Below are 12,249 nucleotides of genomic sequence, written 5' to 3'. Positions count from 1 at the left end.
GTTTAATGTCCCTAAGCGACTTAGGCTAGAAAGGATGCCATAGTGGAGGGCTCTGGAAATTTCAACCATTTAGGGTTCTTTGACGTGCACAGAGATTGCACAGTACACTGGCCTGAAGCATTTTTCCTCCATCGCAATGCAACTGCTGTGGCTGTAGATTGTGCAAATATCTAGTCAGTGCAGCTGGTGCCTATGGTGGTTGGTTCAAGTAGGTTGTTGACTGTATAATGCTGAGATTTTCACCCATGAGCAGTTGAAAGAACAGCATTTTGTTTGGTGTTCATATTGAATTTTCTGCAGATGACGAGGGTTATGTTCACTGTGACCTTGAGTAAGGTTTGGATTTTCTGTGTTATAAGGCCCTGACAATAAATAATTTCTGTGCCTACTTACTGTCCCAACAATACTGATCTGGTGCTTGAATGCACAACTGCAAGGTGGCCTGCAGTGAGCAGTCATGCCTGGCTATGCAACTCACTTGGGGAAGACTGGCAACTTTTCCTGGAGATATAATAGTCATGCAGCTCCAACAACAGTATCTCAGTGCTGCTTAGTGCAGAGCTTTGCGTGCCAAAATATAAGCACTATTTGGAGGGCACTGATTTTGCATTGTGTGGACCAGTTACCAATTCGATGCTGTGGAGAGCATCAGTGGCAGAAAGGCATGACAATGACAGTCCCACTGCTCATAAATGAGATGCATTTTCAAGGAACATCATCATGCTCTTCAAGGGTGCCAGTTATTTGGCAGCCATAAGGAATGGGCTAAGGAATATTGACACCGCCCATTCATCGTCGTCGTTCTGCTAGAACGACGAGAGCGCGGAATGCGCGCGCGAGCTGGCCTTAGAAAAAGAAGCCGAAGTGTCTGGCTGCGAATGCTCCGCTTTTGGGACTGCTACTAACGTCCGCCGCAGTCACCTACTTTGACGTATCCAACCGAGCTGTACCACCCGTGACATCTGGTGGAGGTGCAGGGTTACGCATTCCATGCCTCGGACTCCCCCAGCAAGCAGGAATTCAAGTCCTCGAGGGTCATCTGCCATCGAGGTGACGCCTGTACACCACGGCAGCCGCCGGCTCCAAGGCCTTCAACCCGAGTTTGGGCTTCTGGAGTCTCGCTCAACCCAAGCGGTTCGTTCAGCGCCATCGTCGACGACCGTCCAACCCGAAATAGGCATGCAGACGACGATTAGTTCACCTTCTGTTGTGCTGCAGCAGCCTCGGGAGCCACCGATTTTCCAAGGTTCTCCAGGCGAAGACCCGGAAGACTGGCTGGAGAAATTTGAACGCGTGTCCCGGTACAACAGATGGGCGGAAGACTCCAAGCTTCAACACGTGTTCTTTTCGCTGGAGGGCGCAGCTCGTACGTGGTTCGAGAACCGGGAGTCGTCCATAACGACGTGGAACGTATTTAAAGACCAGTTCCTGAAGGATTTCAGCACGGTGATTCGAAGAGAACGGGCCGATCTGCTCCTTCAGTCCCGAACCCAGCTACCAAATGAAAGCATACTGGTATACTTCGAAGAGATGGCAAAGTTATTTCGTCGAGCTGACCCGGACATGACAGAGCAGAAGAAACTCCGGTACCTTATGCGAGGTGTCAAGGAGCAAATCTTTGCCGGACTGGTTCGCAATCCACCGAGCACGGTCGCAGAGTTTCTGTCGGAGGCAACCACCATGGAAAAGACACTCGATATGCGGTTGCGGCAATACGAGCGTCAACCTTTGGCCATGACTGCGGCAACCACGGACATCAGTAACACGCACATGCTTCGCGAAACCGTACGAGCTATCGTTCGCGAGGAGCTCCAGAAGCTGTTCCCGGCTACGCCGCCTGCGCCAACGGTTACTGCTCTATCTGAGGTTATTCGGGAAGAGGTGCAAAAGGCGCTTACGACACCAGCTCCCTTTCAGCCGTCCACAGCCCCACCGCAAATGACTTACGCCGCTGTTGCTCGTCGCGCACAACCGCCGCCGAGTCGTCTTCAGGAAACCCCGGCCTCTTTTCGGCCGCCACCACCTGCTCGTCCTGCTCCATCGTATGCCCGTAAAAGTGACATCTGGCGCACTCCCAACTACCGTCCTCTCTGCTATCACTGCGGTGAGCCGGGCCACCTGTACCGCAACTGCAGGTATCGTCAGATGGGCCTGCCGGGGTTCCCTGCAGATGCACCACGTCCGCAGCCTGGGCAGCGACCCAGAGAAATCAACGATTATCTGGCCGAATCTGCCGGTGGGACCCACAGGTCGCCATCCCCCCGTCGTCGGTCTTACGGTGACTTTCCTCGGGGAAGGTCGCCAAGCCCCCGCCAGGAAAACTAAAAGCAGCAACCTTTGAGGGGGAGGTTGCTCACCGACGAACTGTAACAGACCCTCTTACGCCGCAACTAGGTGGCCACCCGATGCCACGACCGAATGCCGTCCAACACCGTGAAACGCCGACTCGACGGGAATGCCACCTGACGTATCGAAATGAACCCGCGCCGCACCGCAACCGTGACCGAACACCGCGCCGTACCGCTCACACGCCGTCTACGACAGCAAACCTGAGCATTTCCCTCGACGGAACAGACGTCACTGCACTCGTCGACACAGGGGCGGATTACTCTATCCTTAGTGGAAATTTCGCCGCCACTCTGAAAAAGGTCACCACTCCGTGGATAGGCCCACAGATTCGTACAGCCGGGGGTCACTTACACCGACCGGGACTTGCACATCAAGAGTAGCAGCTCAAGGCGCAACCTACCTGGCAACGTTCGTTATACTCGAACATTGTTCACGTGACGTCATTCTCGGGATGGATTTCTTGACCGAGAATGGAGCAGTCATCGACCTCCAGTCAAAGGCCGTGTGTTTCTCCACAGAGAACGCAATACACAGAGATCCAGACCCTCCGACCGCACTTTGCATCCTGGATGACCACGTCACCATCCCACCTCGTTCGAGTATTATGGTTTCTGTCGGCGCCAAGACTGTGCGGAATTTCGAAGGCGTCGCGGAAGGCAACCAGATCTTGCTTTTTGCCAAGAGCCTTGCTGTCGCCAGAGGAGTCGTTAGTCTCGTCGACGGAGAAACAGAAGTGCTGATAACCAATTTCGGTGGTGCACACCAACATCTGAACGTGGGAACCGTTGTGGCTCACGTTGATGCCATCGCCCATGTCAGCAGCACACCCAGTATTTCCACAATGTCGTTGTCGCAAGAGCAGAGCCCAGTCACTGGTTTCACGTTCGACGTCAATCCAGCACTCTCCCCGACGCAGCAACAACAGGTTAAAGATCTTCTGCGCTACGGCGACATCTTCTCGGTATCATCGTGTGTTGGACGAACTCACCTAGCGAAGCATCGCATTATTACGGACGATAACGTGCACCCTCTCCGACAGTCCCCCTACCGAGTGTCTCCCGCTGAACGCGACGCTATTGGCCGCCAAGTCAAGGAAATGCTCCGCGACGACGTAATTCGTCCTTCCCGGAGTCCCTGGGCAGCGCCAGTCGTCCTTGTGAAGAAAGACGGAACATTGCGGTTCTGTGTAGACTACCGTCGCTTAAACAAAATCACCAAAAAGGATGTCTATCCTCTCCCCCGGATCGACGACGCTCTGGATCGCCTTTGTAGCGCTAAATACTTTTCTTCGATGGACCTCAAGTCAGGTTACTGGCAAATTGAGGTCGATGAGCGAGACCGTGAAAAAACAGCTTTTATTACTCCAGATGGCCTGTATGAATTTACGGCCATGCCCTTTGGACTGTGCTCTGCACCGGCAACTTTCCAACGCCTCATGGATACCGTCCTTGCCGATTTAATATGGCAGACGTGTCTCGTCTATCTTGACGATGTTGTCGTCTTCGCCCCGACTTTCCAGGAGCATCTTCACCGCCTCGAATTGGGCCTACAAGCAATGTCTTCTGGACTCACGCTCAAAAATGAGAAATGCCACTTTGCGTATACAGAGCTGAAGTTCTTAGGGCACGTTGTGAATCAAGCTGGTGTTCAGCCTGATCCTGAAAAAACAACAGCTATTGCCCATTTTCCGCCGCCGCAAAACCTGAAAGCTGTCCGCCGTTTTCTTGGATTGTGCGCGTATTACCGTCGCTTCATGAAAGATTTTGCTCTTATTGCCGAGCCGCTGACGCGCCTAACAAGGTCGGACACACCTTTCACATGGAAAGCAGCGCAAGAAAATGCATTCCGCAGCCTTCAAAGCCTCCTGCAGGCGCCTCCCGTTCTGGCTCACTTCGACGTAAACGCCGACACGGAGCTCCATACTGATGCCAGCAACATCGGCTTAGGTGCTGTCCTGGTCCAGATCCAAGCAGGTCAAGAACGGGTCATCGCTTACGCAAGTCGATGTTTGTCACCAGCCGAATCAAACTATTCCGCTACCGAGAAAGAATGCCTTGCCATTGTATGGGCCACTTCGAAATTCCGACCGTACCTTTACGGCAAAAATTTTAAGGTGGTGACCGATCAGCATGCCTTATGCTGGCTCGCAAGCCTTAAAGACCCGTCCGCTCGCCTCGTCCGATGGAGTCTGCGGCTCCAGGAATACGACATGACTGTCGTGTACAAATCCGGGCGCAAGCACTCTGACGCCGATTGCCTGTCCCGCGCCCCAGTAGATCCTTCTACCGACGCCTGTAATGATGACGACATCTTACTGACTGCTCTCAGCGCCTCCTGCCTCGCTGACCAACAATGCGCCGACCTCGAACTTCGAGACGTAATGGAATTTCTCAACGGCAGCAACACGACCGCCCCATGCGCTTTCAGGCGCGTGTTGCCATCTTTATGCATACGCAATGGTCTTCTGGTCAAGAAAAATTTCGCTCCAAACAATACGCAACACCTAATCGTCGTACCGCCTAGCCTGCGCAATGAAATCCTCCAAGCCTCCCATGACGAACCCACTTCTGGACATTTGGGCATAGCCCGTACGCTAGCCCGAATCCAAGAGAATTACTACTGGCCTCGTCTCCGTGCTGATGTCACTCACTACGTCAGAACGTGCCGAGCCTGTCAGCGTCGCAAGGTACCGTCAACCAAACAAGCTGGGTTCTTGATGCCCATTAGACCACCCACAAGGCCCTTCCAACGAATAGGAATGAACATGCTGGGTCCGTTCCCACGTTCGAACTCTGGCAACAAATGGATAATTGTCGCGACGGACTACCTTACCCGCTATTCAGAAACGTCAGCTCTACCCAGCGGCACCGCTTTAGAAGTCGCTAAGTTCTTCGTGCATCAGATCGTACTCCACCATGGGGCACCTGAAGTGCTGATCACTGACAGAGGCCCTGCGTTCATGGCTGAGCTGCTGCAGGAGATCTTGGTTTACAGTAATACCGACCACCGCCGAACAACGTCGTACCACCCTCAAACGAACGGGTTGACTGAAAGACTGAACCGAACCCTTTCTGACATGATTTCTATGTACGTCGATATTGAACACAAAACGTGGGACGAAGTGCTTCCTTATGTCACCTTCGCCTACACTACGGCCATGCAAGAAACAACGCAGATGTCCCCATTCCAACTCGTCTACGGCCGTGCAGAGACGACGATGCTCGACGCAATGTTACCACATCTGGACGACTCTAGCCTTCACACTGATACCTACACGTTCGTTCCTGGAACGCGCCGAAGCTGCTCGCCAACTGGCCAAAGTTAGAATTCAGGACCAACAACTTCGAGATGCAGATCGCTACAATCGGCGCCGTCACGATGTCCATTATGCGCCTGGCGACCGTGTGTGGGTGTGGTTCCCCATTCGGCGACGAGGACTGAGCGAAAAACTCCTCCATCGCTACTTCGGACCATACCGCGTGGTCAGGTCATTGGGCGACCTCAACTACGAGGTCATTCCCGATGGATTTCAGAAGTCCCGACGGTCCCCGTGCCCTGAAGTGGTTCACGTGGTCCGTCTGAAGCCTTATCACGATCGGTAGCCTGGCCCACTAACCCCCGTTCAGTCCTTCCGACCTCTCCACTCACTCCCAGCATCGGGACGATGCTTCTCTTTGCCGGGGGGTAATGACACCGCCCATTCATCGTCGTCGTTCTACTAGAACCACGAGAGCGCGGAATGCGCGCGTGAGCTGGCCTTAGAAAAAGAAGCCGAAGTGTCTGGCTGCGAATGCTCCGCTTTTGGGACTGCTACTAACGTCCGCTGCAGTCACCGACTTTGACGTATCCAACCGAGCTGTACCACCCGTGACAATATAAAATTGGCACCTACAGGCCCATTGCGTACTTAAACCTAGCCATTGAATTCAGCACTTTGCGAATCCTCTGTAAAACCTAGATCATATGGTGGATCGATTCACCGAATTATTACAATGAATCACTATAGTCCTGATGGTAACATGTATGTTGCGTATATGCCTGCTGGAGTACGAAGGCCTCTCCCATATATCTCTCCACTTAACCTCATCCTGTGCCAGCCACTGCTATCTTTCTATGCACAATTCTTAATATAACCCACCCACCGAACTTTCTGCCAAATACACTTGCCTTCTCTTATAACCGAATCCGTTACCCTTAATGACCATGTCATCTTGCCTTCGCATCACATGCCTCAAGCCTATTTCCTCTAGATTTCCACTAGGCTGTCAATTATCCACATTTGTTCTCTTATTCACACTGTTGTTTTCCTGTCCTTTATCAGTATACACATATTTTTCTTTCCATGCACCTCTCTGTATTGTTCTCAAGATAAGTTGGTTGGACCCTTTTGATTAGCCTCCATGTTTCTGCCCCACAGGTGAGCACCGGTAGGAATGTACAGCTAGCTATAAAATATTTCTCGTGAGATTGTTATAAAGCTAAATTTATCTGAGTATATACCTGTCAAACATGCCCCATTCTCATTTTTTAAATTCACACTCATATATGGTCCAGATTTGCAGTTATACCAGCCCAAAATAGACTTATTCCCTTACCACTTCCAGTGTCTCACAACCAATTCTAAACTGCTGTTCCTTCAAAAACTGAGTTAGCAGCATGTTAATTTTTAGACCCATTTACATATATGAATTTTTTAGACAATTTATTTCTGTAGTACAAAACTTTTTGAAACGTCATCATTGATGAATTTGAGCTCTGAATCCGCAGTGACAGCATTGTGACAAATCTGCAGCAAAGCAGTACAATCCCTCGACAGGAATCTGTCGCGCCGCGACAGAACCCGCGGCATACACCTCTGTCGCGCTAAAAGAGGCGTGCTACAAGTCTGTCGTGCCGCTGAACCCACAACAGGAGGCGCTGTTGCCTGTCGTGGGCGCGACAAAAGTGCCTGTCGTGGGCTCTGTCGCGCGACAAAGTCGTGCCGCGCGACAGAACCCACGACAGGCACTTCTGTCGCGTGGGTGAAACCACGACAGGGAGCTCTGTCGAGGCGCGCAGCTCTGTCGTGCGGCACGACTCTCTGTCGCACGACAGTACGTGCGACAGATGTCTGTCGCGCGACAAAGCCTGCGACAGATACCTTTGTCGCACGACACGCGGCAGCAGAAATGTCTGTCTTGCGACAAACCTTACTGCAGAGGCTTTTGTCGCGCTACAGAAGCCATGACACGACCCTTTGTCGCGCGACACATAGCACGACAAGAAAGCTTGTCTTGCGACACAAAATTTTGTCGCGCGACAAATGCGTGACAGGAATTTCTGTCGTGCGTTTCGATCGGGAATTTATCAAATATTTTTGTTATTTTTGCAAAATCCAAAGTAGCGATTGTGGCGCCACACATCCGTGGCGCAAGACACAAGAACCATTTCAATGGCCATTGAGATTTGCCGTGTAGCAGCGACGAGTTCGATGGCGATTGAGAATCTCGAAGACCCTCGACTCGAGGGTGATTGAAACTGGCCGTGTGACAGGGGTATTATACTCCTTCTTTCGAGCTCAGCTAAAAAACGAACCCCCCCTCCCCCATCTCGCAAGTATAAGATTAGACAGCACAGGAGAAAGTGGCGGTCAAGCGACTGTGGGACAAAGGCCTGTCTCTTTCCGTTCCCTGCCTAGAATTGGCTGCAGTGCAAGAGAAAACTCACCTCGAGGAGGAGATCGGCCGTGTTTTCTCAGTGGACCATGTACGACTCATCTTAGCGCTGATTCACGTAGCAGTCAAGTAAACAATAAGTCCTGACTATTCCGAGTTTTAAGAGACAACAGGCGTTGGAAAATTCGGGTGTCTTATCTTGGGTGTCTCACTTTTGAATTATCAGCGGGCTCATTTCGTAGGCTTTTATGATAACTCTTAAACCGCTTACCAACCAGCTGAGATACTAGCTTTGCAGTTCTCTTGCCCGCCCTTCATTAGCTTTCGGAGATTCCAAGTTAAGCGCTTGCAGTCGTCATGCTGTTTAGATTTGGTGTGATAAGATGTTCTAAACCAAAGGGGACAAGGTTACACGATTGTGTAGCCTAAGAAAGCTAAAGAATGGAGCGTTGGCTTTTGAGAGGCAGACACTACCCCAACCGCCCTCTGGCGCATGCCTGCCTCCCGACCTTGGAAAAAGTTCGAGGGGACACGAGTTGTTCCTTAGGGATATGACGCGCGATAGCTGTAATGGGTTAGTGCTCGATACTGCGACATTGGTGATTGCCGACTTCAGATTCATAGATCCCTGGTAGTCCTCATGTCACTCCTGGCGTGCTGCGGTTAAAGGGGCCCTGCGCCGTAGATAAAACATGCTGTCTTTATTATTTGTACGCAGAGTACGGGACCATGTTACTCCTAAACGGCCTAGGAGGTCGCTGAAATAGTAATATTTATGAGCGGGCTCCATGTGCGCGAAAGAGAGAGCGACGCGACGAGACGGCGCTGTGACGTTCGCTCCGTCGCTTAGTGGGCAACCTCTACGCAAGCGACAGCGGCCGCAGACGTGCACCAGCTGCACTTGTACAGTGGCCTTCGAGCTTAGAAAACACGCACGTAACCTGTTCCCGCTCTTCAATTTAGCGGGTGTGCCTCATAGTCAGGGCAAAAGAATTATTACCTCTACGACAGATGTGTAGCGGCAGCGGCGATAACCAAGCCGGCGTGCTTCTGGAGACGAAGTCGCATCACGGATTCATGGAGGTTTGTTTTCGTTCGGTGCCTGTGCACTCCGGCTTAATAAAAACACTCCCGTCAATTGTCACCGTGAACTGCTTCTAAGTGAGAATGCGCGCTGCGAGTGTTTCTGCACGTATATAGATTTGGAGCACAGCGGCGCGGTGGCTCGAGCACCGGTACCCGCGCTTCGGCACGCATCTCCCCCTGAAGTACGCCCGCTCGAATAGACCGCTCCAAATATTGTAGACCTCCGTTACGGGCAAGAAGATTGTTCTCAATATTGAAATGATGCTGGTCTACATCATAGCTACAGCAAAGCAAATATTTTCTCGACAGCGGCGATGACCAAGACGACGCCCTTGTTGAGGCTATCTCGGAGGAGAAGCTATGTGATAAACATTGGGCAAACCAGAAACGACAGCGCGGGAGGTCTGACTCGCTAATCGCAGGGGGACTTCCGGGCGACGAGCGAAATGTTCTGTGGGTGCAGATCCGAGCGACGAAACAAGCGACGCGGAGAAATGATTTGCGTGACGGCGTCGCTCGTCGCTTGCCGCCTGCGCGTGAGTTTTCGCGTACATGGAGCTCAGTCTTTAAATCTTCGCCAGAAATGATCGTTTCGAGCCGATGGTGTTGCAATGCGGCGGCCATTTTCGGCAGCGGAAATGATTTGGCATCCTGATTGGGCACTGAGTTAGGTGTCCAGTTTTAATCTTGTTCTTTTATACTGGCGAAATGGATCTTAAGTCTCTGAGTATTGTAAGCTTTTCCAATGCAACTAAAGGCCGATTCACACGACAGGCCGTTCGCCCGCGCATCACGTATTCGTGCGTCACCAAACTGAGAGCCGTGCTGTCGGCCCGCGGACTGGACAACCAAGGAAGTTCAACTACCTCTTCCCTCGCAGGAATCAGCGGCGGCCCGCGAAGATGCGCAGGCTAGCTCTGGCAACCACCGCGCTAGCTAATATTTCGGCTGCTGCATTTCTCTTGAGTGACGTTGAGCTGGCGCGCTGTTTTGACAAGCTGCACTGCGTTCGCTACCATGAAAAAGCGATTGACTAGGCTAGGAATTGAACAAAGAGCCGCACCAGCCCCATTCAGTCACCGTCATGCGTCGGGAGGAAAAACCAGTTTGACCAGCGTTGCCAAACACTTTAAATATTCCGGCAACAATGGTACACCCAGCGCGGGTCTGCTCTTTTGGTCTGTCGCATGCGCTTGACATCGCCGATGGCAGGCCGGTTTTTAGTGGTGCATGAACACGTGATGCGCGGGCCGAATGCGGACGGACCGTTGTGTGAATCGGCCTTTAGAAGACAGTGAAAAAAAATAAACGGTGGCCACACTGTGCCAAAAATGTGAAGAGAAAGGCGGGACAGGAGTTGAGGTGGGAGGGGAGGGGGAAGAGAGAACCTTTCAACCCTACCAACAAAGAAACTTGCAGGAACTTCGTTTGTTGAGTCACGGCTAGTCTCGAGGGAAGCGTGCGCTCTTTCACAAGGAATTCGCATTCGCCGCAGAAGCAATGCGAGTTTTTCTCCAGGAGTTCCGCAGCCCGCCGCCGCTAGAGGCGCGATGACCCTACCGCTGTCTCCACGTCTGCATCTGCGGCGGCGAGTGGCTGTTGCCTGGTATCCCGCTGTAGTCCGCAGGTTCATGGTGAGCGCAGCATCCAAATCATAGACAACAAAATGCAGATGCTTAAGCTGCGTATTTTCAACACAGTCGACATGTTCACAGGTTCTTAATGACAAACTTTGCTCGATAAAAACATTTAAAATAAGGAATCACTCTCCCATTCCTCCGAACTATGTCAAGCATTTGTAGCATTATATCCAGAACGAAATACCCTGATCACTTCCTCCCGTCTCATGGTCCGTGATTAAATGACAGGTCAGTGCTAAGGGGTTGAAAATGTATACTCATAGAACAAAAGTTTTGCGCTCGACCCATAAAAATGTACTGTGTCGCGGAAAAAATTCTCTACGCCACGTGAACCCTAAATCCGATAGCGCCTTAGCTGGTGGCTTGAGACGATACTTGTAGAGCTGAAAGTCAGACTCATGAACGGTAACATTGAACTGTCAATTAAATTGATTGCCGGGAGAGGTATACAGTACTTAATTACACTGATATTGCTTTTCGGACGTCCTGAATTACTTGTTTTCACTTTCATATACATCTCAACTTTTTAAAAGAGCCATGACATGGTAGTTCTTGATATTGCAGTTTTGTGCTTCAGTAACTAATACAAGAGCTTATGATTCAGTTTCCGAAATCTGGCTGCCCTGGACGCGCTGTATAATAAAAAAATGCGATCGAAATTGCGCCCTGGAGACCCTTCCCACCGGCAGCGACCGCTATATTGAATGCTCTTGTGATGTCACTAGAGCATACACGGAGCAACGTCGTCTGCTCTCGTTGCTGCGAGGTGCGCAGCGAGATCTCATTCCCCCTGTACTTTCGCGGGCGATCGAAGTAGCAGTCGTCCCCCATATATGAGTGACTGGTGCGGCAAAAGCGATAATAACCGAAACGCGGTTTTTTCTCCGGTATAGGTAGGGTCCGGTCACACGAGGCCGATGCGACGGCGATCGGCGGTCAATGGGCTGGTCGGTATGTGCAAACGCCGTCGCTGATGCGCTGGTCTGTCACGCAAGACCGACGACGATGCCAGCGCGTTCAACGACAGCGTATCGTAATAATAGAGACATTTAGTATAGCGTACGCAGACATTCACAAAGGCATAGCGTACGCTATAAAATAGCGTGCTTCGTACTGCGCATGCACTAAACGCTATTCCAGACCGAGGTTTAGCGTACGTGCGGGTTACGTACGCTATTTCTCGAATTTAGCGTGCGTGCTCTAGCGTACGCTAGGGAAAATAGCGTTTTCAAGATGGCGCGCCCACGTCCCCCGCTTCGGAGAGCATTCGTCAATGTTATTGGGCTCTTAGGCATATTCTTTGCTTTAAATGGCACACGTGATGTGCGGTTTGCCTCGCCTCGCCAACAGCATAAAGAAAGAGGGATAAACTTGCCCAATTTCCGATTCTGTGTAACGATTCCGCAGCTCTTAACCCAAACAAGACAGAACCGACTGTGGATTGCCTTGATTTGGATTCTTAAGGAAATGTAGTCACAGCCTTGCCAAAAGTAGACGTTTCGGCGGTTAGCTGGTTTGTC

The sequence above is a fragment of the Amblyomma americanum genome, chromosome 5 (assembly GCF_052857255.1).
Source record: "Amblyomma americanum isolate KBUSLIRL-KWMA chromosome 5, ASM5285725v1, whole genome shotgun sequence".
NCBI classification, from domain to species: Eukaryota; Metazoa; Arthropoda; class Arachnida; order Ixodida; family Ixodidae; genus Amblyomma; species Amblyomma americanum.
Note: the sequence above shows the minus strand (reverse complement) of the source record.